Below are 14318 nucleotides of genomic sequence, written 5' to 3' on the forward strand. Positions count from 1 at the left end.
AGCAAAACACAAATGTATTCTCTTTTAGTTCAAAATCACAGCACAGCACATAGGTTAAAAAGAGGTCCTTTAACAAATATTAAATATCTTAACAATTTAGAGAGAAAATAAGAATAGATGAGGATTATATGCTTAACAGAGAGACTCCTGTAAAAGAAAATAATTAATTTAAAATATGTATATATTGTATATTTTGTTTTCCACCATAGATTTATTTATTTCTCACACAGAGGAAGATTTAAGTCTAAAGATCCACCTGAGCTTTGCAGTTCTTTAGTTTTTAGTTTAAGAGATGTCAAGAATATATGCCTTCCTATGAATTTCAAAGAATGTCTCTTAGAGAAGCACAGTGACAGATTTCATAAAAGGTATTTATTCACAGCCAACTTGCAGAAAGTGCTGCTTATGAATAAAATCTAGGCCTCAGAATAGCCTCTTGCTCATAAAATATTATCTATGTCAGGTTACCCAGTTTATTCTGAAAGACTGTGGACTGGGAAGCCCTCACAAAGCATTTTTAGGTAAAGTGTACAGGCCTGAAGAAAACAGAAACTACAAGAGTAAAACAGAGTGTGTGCACTTCATTTGGAAGATTAGAAAAGTATAAAGAAATTAAAAAGAAGTTAACTGTAGAAGACATCTGACTCTCAGAGATTCATGTGCCATGGAAAGTCCCTACAATTCCAGTGAACTCGTGGACTTTTATCTGGGTAAAATGTTACTAAAAATTAGAAGTAACTCATAGCTATTGACAGTTACTAAGGAATGATTTCTTAAGGTTGTTTGCATAGAGGACTGACTAATTTTATGAAAAATGACCACTTCCCATTATCATCAAAATTGTTGGCAGACTTATGAAAAGAAACATCAGCATAAATATATGTATAATTTAGAACTCTCTCTATTCAGCACACACACCCAACTTAAATTGGCTTAAGAGAAAGAAAACAAAACAAAATTGTTGAGGATAAAGGCATTTGTTAGGTCATGTAATTGGGAAGTCCAGGGACGTCCTAGATTCAAGCATAGTTCAAGTCAAGCGATCAAATGATGTCACCAAGATACTGGCTGTGTCGGACTTCCCTGGAGGCCCAGGGGTTAAGAATCTGCCTGCCACTGCAGGGGACACCAGTTTGATCCCTGGTCCAGGAAGATCCCACGTGCTTCACAGCAACTAAGGCCTTGTGTCACGACTACGGAACCTGAGCCTGCACATCACAACTGCTGAAGTCCATGGGCCTGAAGTCTGTGATCTTCAACAAGAGAAGCCACCATAGTGAAAAGCCTGTGCACCACAGCAAAGACCCAGCACAGCCAAAAATAAGTGAAAAAATAAAGCTATTGGTTCTCTCCCTCTCTTAGCTCTGACTTTCTGTTGGTTTCACTGTCTTTCCGTTTTCTCCATGCAGAGCCAAAGACGGTAACCAGAAACTCTCAGAACACAGTCAGTTGTTCAGTAATCCATAACTGGAAGAGCATGTCTCATTTTTACTAGTTGGAGTAAACACAGTCCCACTGGAGAATCTTTCCCCAAAGGCTAAACTCAAGGGAAGGCTAGACCACGTGGGCAAGAAGCGGTAAGGAGGATCTTGCTCCAAGACAATTGTCAGCTATTGACAGAAAAAGGAGTCCAGAAAAACAAATTATATGATGCCCAGTACTGACCTTTTCTTTATTCTATTTTCAACAATGTCAGTGGATTATCCATCACATGAAGCTTACAGTCAACTATCAGTTTTTAAAATTAAAGTACTTCAACCTGGTGAAAGAAACACAATGAATATTTTAGACTTTTATTCTCTTTCTGATATTTCCTCCAATTATTATTTTCTGTGCTAGTTTTCAAAATTAAGTTTTTATAAAGTATTTTTAAATGACAGATGGAATTTTACTGTCAGTTATTCATATTACATATGAAAAATCATATTTTTAAATGTTGACTTTTAAACATAAAAATATATATTCCCTACCTAAACTTTGTTAAGATAGAAAATGAGGAAGGGAATCTTCACCTATGATCTAAAGATAATCTTCCAGGGTATATACTCTAGTCCAGTTTCTGTATATAGAATTTTTTAACATTGTTACACTATGCTACAAATATAATTACATAGCATGCCTTGTCCACTTAAGAAAATAAAACAAACATTTGTCCTATTTCATAAGTCTACATAGATTTACCAGTGACTGTATTAAACTTCTTCAAATAAATGATTTATGATTTAACTCCTTAATATTGGGTATCTAAGTCATTTTCAATTTTTTATTTTTATGGTTATAAAGACCATCTTGATAGATAAACACTTCTCTAGATTTGTTTGCTAAGTTGTCTCAGTTGTGTCTGACTCTTTACAATGCTATGGACTATAGCCCACCAGGCTTCTCTGTTCATGGGATTCTCCAGGCAAGAATACTGGCATGGATTGCCATTTCCTCCTCCAGGGGATCTTCCCAACCCAGGGATCGAATCCACATCTCTTGTCTCCTGCATTGGCAAGCAGGTTCTTTATCACTTGTACTATCTGGGAAGGCTCTCTCTAGACTTAGGAGCATCTTTTCAAGATAGAGTCCTACAAGTAAAAGTTCTAGGTCAAAAATATTTCGTGGGACTTAATACCTTTTGGTATATGAAATCAACTTGCATCACAAAAGCAGAGTACCAATGTACATTCTTTTTTTGTTTTCTAATTTTGTCAACCTGGGTATTTTCCTTTTTTTAATTAATTAATTAATTTTAATTGGAGGATAATTACTTTACCTGTGGTGGTTTTTGCCATAGATCTATATGAATCGGCCATGGGTGCACATGTGTACCCCATCCTGAACCCCCTTCCCATCTCCCTCCCCACCCCATCTGTCTGGGTTGTCCCAGAGCACCGGCTTTGAGAACACTGCTTTGTGCATCCAACTTGCACTGGTCATCTATTTTACATTCAGTAATATACATGTTCCAATGCTATTCTCTCAAATCATCCCACCCTTGCCTTCTCCCACAGTGTCCAAAAGTCTGTTCTTTACATCTGTGCCTCTTCTGCTGCCTTGCATATAGGATCATCAATACCATCTCTCTAAATTCCATACATGTGAGTTAATATACTGTATCGGTGTTTCTCTTTCTGATTTACTTCACTCTGTGTAATAGGCTCCAGTTTCATCCACCTCTTTAGAACTGACTCAAATGCGTTCTTTTTTTTTTTATATAGCTGAGTAATATTCCATTGTGTATGTGTACCACAGCTTCCTTATCCATTCGCCTGCCAATGGACATCTAGGTTGCTGCCCAGTCCTAGCTGTTGTAAGCAGTGCTACAATCAGCATTGGGGTACATGTGTCTTTCAATTCTAGTTTCCTCTATGTGTGGGAGCAATCCCCCAGCAGTGGGATTGCTGGGTTGTATGGCAGTTCTATTTCCAGTTTTTTAAGGAATCTCCACACTGTTTTCCATAGTGGCTGTACAGTTTCCTTTCCCACCGACCGACCAAAAGTGTTCCCGTTTCTCCACACCAGCATTTATTTTTTGTAGACTTTTTGATGGCAGCCATTCTGACCAGCATGAGATAATACCTCATTGTGGTTTTGATTTGCATTTCTCTAATAATGAGCTCAAAATTCTCCAAGTCAGGCTTCAGCAATACGTGAACTGTGAACTTCCAGATGTTCAAGCAGGTTTTAGAAAAGGCAGAGGAACCAGACATCAAATTGCCAATATCCGCTGGATCATCGAAAAAGCAAGAGAGTTCCAGAAAAACATCTATTTCTGCTTTATTGACTATGCCAAAGCCTTTGACTGTGTGGATCACAATTCTGAAAGAGATAAGAATACCAGACCACCTGACCCACCTCTTGAGAAACCTGTATGCAGGTCAGGAAGCAACAGTTAGAACTGGACATGGACCAACAGACTGGTTCCAAATAGGAAAAGGAGTACCTCAAGGCTGTATATTGTCACCCTGCTTATTTAACTTATATGCAGAGTACATCATGAGAAACGCTGGGCTGGAAGAAGCACAAGATGGAATCAGGATTGCCGGGAGAAATATCAATAACCTCAGATATGCAGATGACACCATCCTTATGGCAGAAAGTGAAGAGGAACTAAAAAGCCTCTTGATGGAAGTGAGGGAGGAGAGTGAAAAAGTTGGCTTAAAGCTCAACATTCAGAAAACTAAGATCATGGCATCTGGTCCCATCACTTCATGGGAAATAGATGGGGAAACAGTGGAAGCAGTGTCAGACTTTAATTTTTGGGCTCCAAAATCACCGCAGATGGCAATTACAGCCATGAAATTAAAAGATGCTTATTCCTTGGAAGGAAAGTTATGACCAACCTAGATAGCATATTAAAAAGCAGAGACATTACTTGCCAACAAAGGCCCGTCTAGTCAAGGCTATAGTTTTTCCAGTGGTCATGTATGGATGTGAGAGTTAGACTATAAAGAAAGCTGAGAGCTGTAGAATTGATGCTTTTGAACTGTGGTGTTGGAGAAGACTCTTGAGAGTCCCTTGGACTGCAAGGAGATCCAACCAGTCCAGCCTAAAGGAGATCAGTCCTGGGTGTTCATTGGAAGGACTGATGCTGAAGCTGAAACTCCCTAACTTTGGCCACCTCATGTGAAGAGTTGACTCATTGGAAAAGACCCTGATGCTGGGAGGGATTGGGGGCAGGAGGATAAGGGGACAACAGAGGATGAGATGGCTGGATGGCATCACCGACTCAACGGACATGAGTTTGGGTAAACTCCGGGAGTTGGTGATAGACAAGGGAGGCCTGGCATGCTGCAATTCATGGGGTCGCAAAGAGTCGGACACGACTGAGCGACTGAACTGAACTGAACTGAACTGAATAATGAGTGATGCAACCACTGACAATGAATGCAACAATAAACACTCTCACCAGGGTCAAAAGTTATCATATCACTAAAAATCTTTCTATGTTATTAAGTAAAAAAATTATAATTTTAATTTTAATTATTTACATAATCATGATATATAGCACTTTTCACAACTACCAAGCCATTGTATTTTTTTATGATTCCTATGTTCTTTTTTATGTATTGGCACATATTTGAAACTATAAGGAAACTGGCACACCAGTTTGTGGACTAAGTTACATTTGTGGCACACCAGTTTCCTTATAGCTATAGAACACAACAAACAAGTTAATAATTAAAAGGCTTTCTTCAATGGAGCTTCTCCAGATAAGAAAGTTTTTACACTTAATTTCTAGCCTTTTGTAACTTTGTGATTGAGTCAACAGAACACATTGAGTGCAAAAGTATTTCTGCCTTATAAGTCCATTGAAACACTAATCTTCCCTGAGAAACTACTGATATTTTCTGAAGTAACACCCATGAATTTCACCCAGAGCTTTATAAATTGATTTTTGGCTAGATTGAAATTTGTGTTGTCCTTTCTATAGCAAGTGTGATTCACACTCAATGGAACCATTTCTAATTTCCTTCTTTCTTGAACTAAAAGTAAAACCCATTCCCTAAGGTTCTTGTAGCTTGTTTTGGATGTCATAAAAATAAATCTCTATTGATCAGATTTTGTATAGTGTTTCATGAAATGCCCCTAAGAATTTGTTCTTATCTAAGGTTAACTGAACAAACAGACTGTCAAATCATCAAATCAGTGGTCCTGCTGCTGCTTAAGGCTCAAAGAGTAAAGAAGAGGGATTAAATTGTTGGTCCTTACAAGGGTTGCTATGAACTGCTGCTATTTCTCATATGCAGTGTTGCTGTTTAGTTGCTTAGTAGTGTCTAACTCTTCTCAACCGCATGGACTGTTGCCCAGTAGACTCCTCTGTCCACGGTGGGATCTCCCAGGCAGGAATATAGTGGCGGGTTGCCAATTCCTTCTGTAAGGGATCTTCTTGACCCAGGGATCGAACCCAATTCTGCTGCATAGGCAGGTGGATTCTTTACATCCTGAGTCATATATAGGAATATAATTAGAAAAATGAGAATGGGAAATAGAAACTGCTGTGCATGATCAAACAAAACATGTTCTCCTGTGTGAATAGAGAAACACTTCGTAAAGTGTTTTGTCTTTTAGTAAAAGTTTCCCTATACACATTTGAACTAGACTGTTTCTGAGAATATTTGTACTTCGAAGATGTGCCTGGCTGCCCACTGTGCTTCTCCTGAGGCTGATCAGAGGTCTCAGGTACAGTGAAAGAACTCGGCTTTATCTCAACTTGCTCTCAACTATTGTGCTCTCTTTTGCTATTTTACCTTTATTCAGAAAGAAAAGAATTCTACTCTCTGTTTTGCTGAAGCCCTGATGGTGTTACTTTCATTAATAGAATGTGTAAGAATTTTTAACTCATATAATACATAATGCATAAAATAGTGATTGATAGAGAAAGGGAAGATAGTGCCCATGAATATTTGTGGACTAAGTTACATTAAAAATACACATCTACACTTTACGTTTGTATTAACTGTGTAAACACATTCCTTTATGTAAATGGATTAAGAATCATTAACATTAAACAAAAGAAACCACACCCTTTAAAGCATACTCCCTTTATGAAATAGCCTCAATTAGCCACTGGACTAAACTTATTATTGCATTGTAGATGATTCTGCAATCAATTGGTAACATAGAATTCTCCAGCTTTGGAATAATTTAGGGAAAGTGAGTCTAGAAAGTGCTGACTGTAGGAACTCCCAGACTTAACTCGCAGAGTTTGGATTCAGATTGGAATGGGCCCAATATTTTGCCAGGTCATCAGACAGTGTGAATTAGAATAAGACCCCTATTTATTCATAAGGATTTGCTATGTTTCTATCACACTGCCTGGGAATGTGAGAAAAACAAAATTTGTAGGGGAAAACACTTATGCCCTAAAAAATGCTTACAATGCTGTGAAGTGGACAAAATGCCTACGTTTCAAAGAGAGAACAGAAGAAGAAATATATGAAAAAAAGAAAGTGTTAATTCCCAGTCATGTTCAACTCTTTGCAACCTCATGGACTGTAACCCATGAAGCTCCTCTATTCATGGAATCCTCCAGGCAAGAATACTATAGTGGGGTCCCATTCTCTTCTCCAGGGGATCTTCCCAACCCAGGGATCAAACCCGGGTCTCCCACATTGCAGGCAAATTCTTTACCATCTGAGCCTCAAGGGAAGCCCCATGAAGTACATGAGCACATGCTAAATATTGGTCAGAATTTTAGTTTTCCAGCATTCAGAGGAAGGACATTCACAGAAGAACAGGAAAATCAGAAAACCAGACCATCAGAACATCTTAGCCAGCATTAGGTGACCAAGCATAGACACCAACCTGTTCTTCAAGCCGAGACCAAGGACTTCAAGCATAGATCAAGAAAATGGTCCTGAAATCAAAGTAAGTGTGTATTAAAACATGGATAAGCAAGTTAACGGTGCCTCACTAACTGTAAGTGAAATGGAGGTTCAGAAAGAAAGTGTATCTTGTAAATGGAGAATTGAAAGGTAGATAGGAATTAGATAAGCAAAAAGAGGATGCAGAACATCTGATCTAAAAGAGGCACGTGGACACAGTGTCCCCACCCATGGTTGCAGTTAGCTCCTTGGATTCCAACCTGTGGATTTCAAGACCCAATTGTCCTATGTCATTTTATATAAGGGACTCGAACACCCACAGGTTTACATATCCTCAGTGGTGTGAGTGGGGCGTCCTGGAACCAGTCCCCCTTGGATACCCAGCGACAACTGTAAATTTGAACAGAGAACTGACCAAAATGGATTAGCGTTACCGGCTAGTCTAGGTAGGACCAACTTTATCAACTGATAATCAGCATGCCCCTTCTTTGTATCTGGTGCTTTTCTAGGTTTTCCAGGATTACATGTCTGTTGAGAAAAATTATAACACTGCATAATGTAACAGGAGCTATGAACAAATGTCACGAGAGTACAGAGAAGAGAGGCACTCGGCACGGTGGATAGGAAAGCGGTGCGTTAGATTTGGTGCGTCACAGACGAGGAGGTGCTGTTTGAGTGGCTCTTGAAAGATGAAGTGAAGTTAAGCAGCTCAAGGGATCCAAAGGAAGAACAATCTTCAGAGATGTTTATAACCAAAACCAAAAACAGTGTGAAGAACAATGCTTATTCAGGAAATGATGAGAAACTCCCAGGATGGAGGAACTTGAAGATGTAACACATAAAGGATCATTAAAGAAACTGGGAATTTCCATCCTATAGAAGAGAGGATTCAGTGGTGATATTATATAATAGTTTTTTCCAAATATTTATCCCATAGGGAAAATCTTACACTTGAATTTTTTTGTTGTTGTTCTTGTTGTTACATTTTAGAACAGTTTCAATCTTCTAGAAAAATTTCAAGAAGAGTACAGAGTCCCTAAACATTCTACGCTCACTTTCTCCTATTATTATCTTACATTATTGTGGTACATTTCTTATAATTGGTGAGCCAAGATTGATACATTATTATTAACTAAAGTCCATACTTTATTCAGATTTTTCTTTAGCTTTTATTTTGCTTCCTTTTTCTGTTTCAGCCTCCCACCAGGGATATCATATAACATTCAGTAAGTGCATCTTCTTAGGTTCTTCTTGACTGCAGTAGTCTCTTACATTGTCCTTGCTTTCAATGACCTTGACAGTTTAGAGTACTGGTCAGAGACTGTGTGTCCTACTGGATTTGTCTGATATTTTTCCCATGATTAAATTGCAGTAAAAGTGCCATTTTCATTACATCATATCAAAGTATATGCTAGGACCATGACATACTTTACACTTGTTTTGAAACATGCTGAGAAGCAGATAACATTCAAAAGGAGATGGTTATAGAGAAAGATTTAAATACATTAGTCAGAAGGACTCAGGATCAGAGAGAATGAAGTTCCTTGCCTGAGTTCATATGGCTAGTAAGTAGCTAGACCAAAACCCAAACTCAATTGATTTTAAGTTTCTTCTTCCACTTTATTAGGTTATAATGGATTAAATTAAATGAATAAATGTCATAACGTTCCCACCAGGGATGCACTGAAGGCGTGTGTCCTGGTTCTTTATATCCAGCTATGCACAACTCTTCCAAAATCTGCTCTCAAAGACATCACGTTGGTAGCTTGAAATCAACAATGGTGGGAGTATTTAACCCATGACAAACATCACAGGCTCTAATCAGAACATATTTTCAAAAATATTTTTTTCTGGAGAATTGGTTGTTAAACAACCAACAGGGATAACACTGATTATTTATTCTATTTGTTTTGTTTTTAGACTAGGACAATCTACTCTATTTCCAATTGTGAGGGGGAATAAAATGAAAGAAAATATATCAATATGTCTCACTTTCTTGTAAAGAATTAAAACAAAATAAACATGTTGGGGTCTAAATAAAAAATCTAACTACAGAGGGCCTGAAGATTCAAGTGAAAAACAGCAGTAGGTAAAAGCAAAGAGTACAACAAAGAAGGAAAATAGAGAAAGAAACTCTGTGGGTTCTTGCCCCTTTATTTTGTCATTATTTTCATTGGTGATGATGCTGTTCTATTCATTTTTGTTTGTTTGTTACATCTGGAAATCCTAGCATGCTTGAAGCAGCAACTTGAGGTTTATTTCCTGAATACAAGTTCCAAAGAAGTCTTTCTATGTGAAATGCATACTTCTAGAACTCCATGCTGATTTAAGAAGTACAAATGTGCTTAATAGATACTGTAAATTAGAATGCTGCTTATAACATTTAAACTATGAAAATATAGATGGAATTCCTTCCCTCTCACCCCACCCCAGAAACTTGGTAGCTGCAATTTGAGTCCTGGCTGAAAGGCACCTGTCTAACAAGAAACAGCTTTTACAGACTCTCACTGGGCAGAGTCACTTGAAAAGTCTAGTCAGCAGAATGGAGCTTCCTTCCCAACCCCAGTTAGTGATGAAAGTGTTAGTCGCTCAGTCATTCAATTTCTTTGTGATTCCATGGACTGCAGCTTGCCAGGCTCCTCTGTTCATGGAATTCTCCAGACCAGAATACTGGAGTGGGTTGCCATTCCCTTCGCCAGGGGATCTTCCCAACCCAGGGACTGAATCCAGGTTTCCTGTTTTGCAGGCAGATTTTTCACCATCTGAGCCACCAGGTGTTACCTGCCAAATGAGGATGAGGACCAGGTGTTCTGACAGGGGGGACTTAAAGGAAATTGAAGGAAAGTGCTTGATCGTATGCATTCTATATTCAATGCCAGACTCTGAGAACATCATTTAAGAATCCCAAATTCATGTGGATAGAACATGGTGATTCAATCAGTAAAGAAAGTAGCATCTGATTGCAAAGCAATTTTCCCTAAAGAAAAATATCATTTAAAAACTTCTTTCCAGTATTTAGAGTGATTAAAAATACACAAATATTTTGCCACTATTTAGTTTTTTTTTATGTTGTGGGCATCTGTGACTGTGTGTGAATAAACTGAATATTGAGAATTGGTCCTTGAATGCTCTGAAAGGGATGGATGGTTAGTTAAACCAAATACACATGCACAAAAACATATGCAAGGAAAAGGTAGAAAATTTTAAAAGAAAAACTTTGCTTTTTTAATGAGAGGCAGCAGTAAGATGAATTGGAGGGAATTTTGTCATCAAACAAAAAACAGACCAGTTCAGCTTGTTTAGCATTTTTATTGGACGTCTCCTGTGTTTCTCAAACTTGGCTGATTATCAAAACACCCAGGGTGCTTGTTAAAAGCACAGATTCCTTTGGTCCACTTCAGACTTAAGGAATCAGATTCTTGAGGGAGTGACCAAGGAAGCTACATTTTTAACAGTTGCCCCTGGTGATTCTGATGACTAGCCAAGGAGGAGAAACACTGCTTAGGTCAGGGGTTCTCAACTTCAACCAGTTATAAAGTTAAAAAAAAAAAAAATTACTGATGTCTGGGCCCCACCCCAGGCCAATTAAATCCAAATCTCTGGGATTTGAACTCAGATACTTAAATAAACAAAGAAACCAAACAAAGATATCCTTCCAGGTGATTTTAATGAGATGCCAAGGGTGAAGACCACTGGCCAGCTAAATAAGCTAAGAGAATCCTCCTCTAACAAGAACTAATAAACTTTTCACAAGAAATGCCTTTCATCCAATCTGTGGATATCTTTAGAAATTTAAAATAAAAGGTAGCAAATTTGGGGCACTTCTGCGTGTTTTGATGACTACAAAGAAATGAGTAGTCTACAAAGTCTACTACAAAGAAATAGTTCTTCCTCTTGTCATCTCATGTATTAATTTTTAAATAGAGAAATGGAAGGTAGAGAGGGAAAAAAAGTGGATTCACTTCCATGTATATTCTGAGTGTTTAAAATCTCTAAGGACATCTCACTCATTCCCCAAACGATTTAAACCAGAGCATACATAGCAACTCACTCCAGTATTCTTGCCTGGGAAATTCCATAGACAGAGGAAATGGGCAGGCTACAGTCTATGGGGTTGCAGAGTTGGACATGACTGCGTGTGCACTCACGCACACATGCTACCCTATGTACGCAAATATCTGCTTGCTATTTAAGAATTTTCTTTTTATTTTCATTACCCAGTCTTGCAGAGAAAATTCTCTTCTTTAATTTTAATAAGGTCCAATGAACATTAAAATAAATAAAAAGTGGCTCATGGCTAAGATCAACACTATTGGAGAAAACCTTCTTTTAAAAAAATTGTTTCTTTAAAATTTCCAGTTTAGACTGGTTGTGAATCCTAAGTGCTACTTATGCAATAAAACATAGAACTAATGTAATTACCAAGAACAAGATACAAAGCTGCAGATTTACCTATAAAGGTTTTCTTTGAACAGTCAAGAGAAATGTCATGCTTCGTATTTACCAAATTAGGAAGATTTAGCTTGCTTTCGCATACTTTGTATATTCTAATTAAAGGGCTCTAAGAAACAAGGTACAGTATTTTTTAAAGTAAATCTTTTTTAAAAAGTTTTTTTGGTTGTGTGAAATGTGGGATCTTAGTTCCCCAGTCAGGGCTTGAACCTACACCCCGTGAACTAGAAACATGCAGTCTTAACCACTGGACTGACAGGGAAGCCCCAACCTTATTTTCAGAGCAGATTTAGGGTCACAACAACCTTGAGAGGAAAGTACAGAGAGTTCCCACATGCCTCCTGCCCCCACACATTGTAACTTCCCCTATTTGCAACATCCCCATCAGAATGGAACATTTATTATAGGCACACAGATAACACTGTTATCCAATGTCCAGGGTTCACAGTAGAGTTTTTTTCCTGTGGTATATACTATATGGGTTTGGTGAATGTAGCCTCCATTACAGTATTGTACAGAATAGTTTACCTACCCTAAAATTAGGCTGTGTTCCACCTATTCATCCTTCCTCCCCACCTCAACCTCTGTGGACCACTGACCAATTTACTGTCTCCACAATTTTGCCTTTTCCAGAATGTCATATAGTTGGAATTATACAGTGTGGAACCTTTTCAAATTGGCTTCTTTCATTTAGTAATACACATTTAAGTTTCTTCATTGTCTTCATGACTTGATAGGTCATTTCTTTTTAGTACTGATGAATATTCCATTGTCTGAATGTATTGCAATCTGTGAATCCATTCGACTGCTGAGGGACATCTTGGTTTCTTCTAAGTTTTGGCAACGGTGAATAAAAACGCTATAAACATCTGTGTGCAGGTTTTTGGGTGGACGTAAGTTTTCAGTTCTCTTAGGTAAACACAGAGATACAATTGTTGGATCATAGGAGTACGCTTGTTGTTCAAGTCACTCAGTCGAGTCCAACTCTTTGCAACCCATGGACTGCAGCCCACCAGGCTCCTTTGTCCAAGGGATTTTCCAGGCAAAAACATTTATGCTTGCTGAGTCACTTCAGTTGTGTCCGACTCCGTGTGATCCTATGGACTGGAGCCTGCCAGGCTACTCTGTCCATGAGATTTTCCAGGCAAGAAGAATGGAGCGGGTTGCCATTTTCTTCTCCAGGGGACCTTCCTGACACAGGGATCAAACCTGTGTCTCCTGCTTTGGCAGGCAGGTTCTTTACAGCTGAGCCACCTGGGAAAGAAACTGCCAAGCTGCCTTTAGCACAGCTGTATCGTTTTGTTTTCCTTTTGTCCCACACGCTTGTCAGCATTTAGTGGTGTCAGTGTTCCAGATTTTAGCCATTCTAATAGGTGTGCAGTGGTATCTCGTTGTTTCAGTTTGCATTTCCCTGATGACAAGATGTGAAGCATATTTTCATATGCTTATTTGCCATCTGTATATCATCTGGAGAAGGGAAGGGCAACCCACTCCAGTATTCTTGCCTGGAGAATCCTGTGGACAGAGGAGCCTAGCGGGCTACAGTCCATGGGGATGCAAAGAATTGGACAGGACTGAATGACTAAGACACACACACACACACACACACACACATATCATATTTGATGAGGACTCGGGTTCTTTGGCCCATTTTTTAGTTGACTTGTTTTTTTACTGCTGAAGTTTGAAACATTCTTTGTATATTTTTGGCTACCAGTCTTTTATCAGATACATCTTTCACAAATATTTTCTCCCAAAGGTGTAATATTTTTGTTTGTGTGTGTGTACTTTTAGGATACATTACCAAGTTATAGGTGAATATATATACATTCTGTGGCTTCCCAGATAGCGCTGTGGTAAAGAATCTGCCTGCCAATGCAGGAAATTCAAGAGACTTGGGTTCAATTCCTGGGTCAGGAAGATCCCCTTGAGAAGTAAAAGGCAACCTACTCCAATATTCTTGCCTGAAAAATTCCATGGACAGAGGAGTCTGGTGGGCTACAGTCCATGGGGTTGAAAAGACTTGAACACAAATGAGTGCTTACACATAACACATATACTTTCTGTATATTCCTTTCATTTAAGACAATCATGTAAGTATTTTCTAGTTTATGTTTATATTAGCTTAGTAGGGCTGCTGTAACAAAATATCACAAACTGGGTGACTTAAACAACAGAAATTTATTATCTCATTGTTCTCAAGATGTGAGAAAAGTGTTTTTTCCGGGGGACAGGATCTGTTCCAGTCCTCTCTCCCTGGCTTAGAGATGACTGTCTTTTCCACATGGCCTTTCACATTACCTTCCCTTTTTATGTATTCCTGTGTGCAAATGTCCCCTTTTTATAAGATACCAATCAGACTGGATCAGGGCCCATAATAATAGCCTCATTTTAGCTAATGGGCATATGCTATGACCCTGATCCCACGTAAGGTCACATTCTGAGGTATCAGACCTCAGCATATAAATATGCATGTGCGTGCTAAGTTGCTTCTGTCGTGTCTAACTCTGCGACCCTATGAACTGTAGCCCACCAGGCTCCTCTGTCCATGGA

The sequence above is a fragment of the Odocoileus virginianus genome, chromosome 22, assembly GCF_023699985.2.
Source record: "Odocoileus virginianus isolate 20LAN1187 ecotype Illinois chromosome 22, Ovbor_1.2, whole genome shotgun sequence".
Taxonomy (NCBI): Eukaryota; Metazoa; Chordata; class Mammalia; order Artiodactyla; family Cervidae; genus Odocoileus; species Odocoileus virginianus.